Raw genomic sequence first — 4260 nt, 5'->3', positions numbered from 1 at the left:
TTATCTGGTGTTTCTTACATTTTTTCCAGCTTTCCAAACTCTTATATAGGAAATAATTGGTGGACACGTTTTAGATTATTTGTGTCGCTGCTGTAAAAACAGTTGTTATAATGAAGAATCACTCTGACAAACACTTCAGTGCCACACAGCAACCAGTAAATACCACATTCATCAAGTGGTCAGAAATAGGGCTGGGTCGTCACTGATTTCTAGAATCGATTCGATTCATGATTCAATTCCATTCGATTCAAATCAGGGAAATTTTGTCTCAGACAGTCAGAAATATTATAATTCAGATCATTCATCAGTACATTTCCATATTTTTATATCAATAAAAAAAGAAAACTGACCCTTGCCAGACTTTATCAAAGGTGTAAGCATCACAGCAGATGCCTTTGTGTCAAAGTAGCTGAAGATAAAACAGAAAAACATGAAGGTGATTTTCCTGGCCTGGGATTTTATAAAAATATTCTGCAGTACATCAAAAACGAAAGAAAACCATTAATCAACATATGAACATTACCTGATGCTGCTGACATGAAGCAAAGCAAAGCTACAGAGGTTTGATTAGAGACACAGCTAAGCGTTTTGCAATTTTGCATAATTTAAAGTTTACATTTGTTCAGTATTGAACATCAGAAATGACGCTTTCTTTTCGGAAGTAAGTAAAAGGAAAAAAACGTCCGACAGCGCTGTAAACAACGGTAGACTTGTGCGTAACTAGCAAGCGAATAATGCAGAAAACAGATTTTTAGATGAGAGAGAGAGAGAGCTGTGCATGAAGTGTGATTTTTATCGTGGTGGAAGCAAAACAGGAAAAGTAAGAGGGAATTCATGACGATGTTTATGTGAAGCGTAGTTTGCTGCTTCTTTTGCTGCTGGTTCGGTCAATATTGTTTGGTGAGAGATAAAAACCTGCAGCTTCCAAATCTGCGCAAAAAGGGCGTGAACACAAAGCGCGGACCCGCCGAAACATCAGAATCGGCGAGCTGTCGGCTTTCAGCCCCGACCGTGTCCGTGCCGTCGGGTGATAAAGTCACATCTCGCTGATTCTGATGCGTCGGTGGGTTCGCGCTTTGTGTTTACATCTTTGTGCAGAATCCGTGTTCCTGCTCTCATTTACTGTTTTAGCTGTTTGGTGGTTGTTGAAATTTTGTGAGGTTTAACCTGAGATTCTGGCGTTTCGTGCAAAATAAATTTATATTTAAAAATCAATTCAGGATTTTAATGAATCGATATCACGTTATCCAAGCCAGAATCGATTTTAATCGATAAATCGATTATCAAAACCCACGCCTAATTACTATTTCCATCCATTTTCTTCTGCTTGTCCAATTCAGTGTTGGATGCAACTGCTGTTGGGCTGTCATAGCTGACCCTGCACAGGTCATTGCTAAAGTTGATTTAACTGTTCTAGCTGTTCACTGTGTAGCTTTTCTAACCGAACTGATCTGATAGCTACAATAAGAATATTATAACTATTAATTTGCCCATAAGCAAAACTCTTACTAAGACGCACAGCATAGATCTTTGACCAGTAACCAATCAGAATCGGCTGTAGCGACCACGTATGTGTACACATACAAGGAACTGGCCTATGGCTCTGTCTTTGCTCTCAGTGTACATAACGTATTTCTCATACAATAGTGGAGTCTGCAAAGATGCTGGAATAAATTATGGAATATATATAATATGGAATAAATAAGTGATAAGTAGCTTCTATATGTGCAATTTATGCATGAGGATAGATAGATGGGCATGGTTATGAAATTAATTGGCGATAACCTTAAATATCTGAATTGCAAAGATACAAGGTTGTTGACGTCATGGAAAAATCTCACTTCCACAAAAGAATCCTACCTATGAGGAGATAATAGATTTGCCAGCTCTTCACAAAAACAGTGAGGAATCACAGTCACTCATTGCCCTGTATCAACTCATCCACTTTATTGTGGCTTTGCAGGTCGGCGATACCTGTTTGTCATTGCGTGATGTGACAGGTGGAGGATAACGCTGCTGTCGAGCAGCTCTGCTGAGGCTGCGTGACACAAAAGAACCTGATATTTTGACAGAAGAAAGTCAACAATTAAGCAAGAAGAATAAGGGTATAATGACAGAAAGGGTGGAGTCACCGCTGAGTTCGCTGGCAGGAGAAGTAATCATTATGTTTGCGCCAAGACGCTTTCATTCAGGAGCCTCAGAGATTTGCTTCATCATCTGGGGACAACGCCCTTAATGCACGGTGTGTATGCAAGGGTGTTAGCCTCCTTATGCACAGTACGAATGAGTAAGAATTGTGTGCTGGTAGGGATTGCATGTGAATGTGCACTGACTCAGTTAAAATTTAGTTCTTAGTGGCACTGACTGCACCTCAGCCTATGATTTTAGCTCTTTCTGTCTTCCCCCAAATTACTAAAGCTCTTTAACCCCACAAGCAATTTATCTCCACTGCCAAGTTTTTTCTCAGTCCTGACTGTGACTCCACTCAGGATTTCCATTTCAAACAGATTCTCAATATTCCAAATACTGGAAGTTATGTTATGTAACTTTTTTGGGCAGAGCGTGATGTCATCATGGGTGATAATCTTAACATTACACACTGTAGCGACAAGCAAAACAAACTTTTTGGGGGGGGGGAATGTAAATAGTTCTTTATGTGTGACAGAAAAATGTATTATCATTATTAGTAGTAGTAGTAGTTCTCCCATTGACCACTTTCTTTCCATAAGCCTTATTCACACAAGCACTTTTTTCCATGCCTAAGCACTCGGCCTTGTCTACTAATCAGAAGGTTGACCCGCAGACAACCTGCTCCACCTCCTCCTGAGCCACAGCCTCGCTGGTTAAGTCATGCAAAATGACATATTCTGATTTCCTGAGAACATAGTTAAGGTTAGAGTTAAGTTTGGGACCATAACTGCTGAAAACCTTGTGTTTTGGGGTGTTTTACTTTAAATGTGAGTGACAGATAATGACCAATCACTGCAGGTTTACTTTTGTAGTTCTGACTGAGATGTCAGATTCAGGGGTGCAACATTATCACATATACTGGTTTAAGCACATTGTCTTAGTAGACTGTGCTGTTTAGCTTTTGTGTTAAATACAGAAAAATGGAGGTAGTAGGTTTCTATTATTCAAACACTTCTCACTATGATTTGATAAGTATTTTCTGGTTCCACTGGGGATCGAACTCAGGACTTTCTGCGTGTAATGCAGACATGCTAACCACTACACTATGGAACCACAATGCAGCGGAAGATGAGCTGACTGACAGCACATGTGTTGGTTAGTTTCATGTTTCCATGTTCTGCCCACTGCACATGTTCAAAGACATGCACTGGTTGGGTTAACTGTCATAGGCGTGAATGGTTGTCTGTCTCAGTGCAGTAACTATCTGATGAACGCCTATAACAGCTGTTCAGCCAAACCTATAATCCTCACAGTAGTTGTAAAGACAATTAACTAACCACAGGACTTTTACAAAGTTTTTATTACTTTTTGCTTGTTTAGGTCAATTGATTTTTAAGTGACAGTTCACAACAGCAGTTATCCCAAGGTTCGCTATATTGCAGGGTAAGATTCATGCCATATTAAAGAGTGAACCTCAACAATCTCACTTGGGAGAAAGAACTCCCGTTAAATCCTGCAGTATCAGGATGTCTAAAAGTCAAGGATACGTGACAAAGCACAGACTAACGGCTGGAGAATGCACAAAGTCTATGACATGCAATAGTGGCATGTAAACATGACAGGAGTGCACGGTGTGCCGCTTAAAAGAAAAGCGTCAAAAGAATTCTTTTAAATATCTCCCTCACTGACAGTTGCCAGATGTTAACAAGGACAAAGTCAGCTACAGGTTGTTCCCTGCAGGTACCCAGATGACTCACCTGTTTATCTACAATCAGTTCCTTTTCCATTTGATGCTCAGGTACATTTTCTTTGGCTTCGACCTGCCGAGCATTCACCCGGGGGCCTGGTGAAGCTGGCTGTTTGACTCGCAGCTCATTCCACAGTTGCTGCAGTAAAACTCCTGTCAAAACTTGTCGATCTGATTCTGCAATGCTGCCTGCAGTCCTCTCTCTGAGGAGTTAAAATAGCTCTAAGACGAACAGCTGTAGAGATAGATAGAAGACCTCTGAGGACTGTGAATACATTTGAAAATATTTCTTCCTGCATCCTGAGCTATTTCTTCTAATGATTATACTGAACACTCGATGTAGTATTTGTCTCAGCAAGCTGCTTTTTGTAAGCTCATCCTAA

At 40.3% G+C, this 4260-nt stretch overlaps 1 non-coding gene across 1 annotated transcript; it reads right to left on the bottom strand.

Annotated features, from left to right (window-relative positions):
- Positions 1-3170: 3170 nt before the first annotated feature.
- trnav-uac (transfer RNA valine (anticodon UAC)) lies at positions 3171-3243 on the bottom strand. Its single transcript has one exon. It is a non-coding gene; the product is annotated as a tRNA-Val (tRNA).
- Between the last annotated feature and the right edge of the window lie 1017 nt (positions 3244-4260).

This window comes from Maylandia zebra, linkage group LG10, assembly GCF_041146795.1.
Source record: "Maylandia zebra isolate NMK-2024a linkage group LG10, Mzebra_GT3a, whole genome shotgun sequence".
NCBI lineage: Eukaryota > Metazoa > Chordata > Actinopteri > Cichliformes > Cichlidae > Maylandia > Maylandia zebra.
Note: the sequence above shows the minus strand (reverse complement) of the source record. Positions and strands in the feature narration are given on the sequence as shown.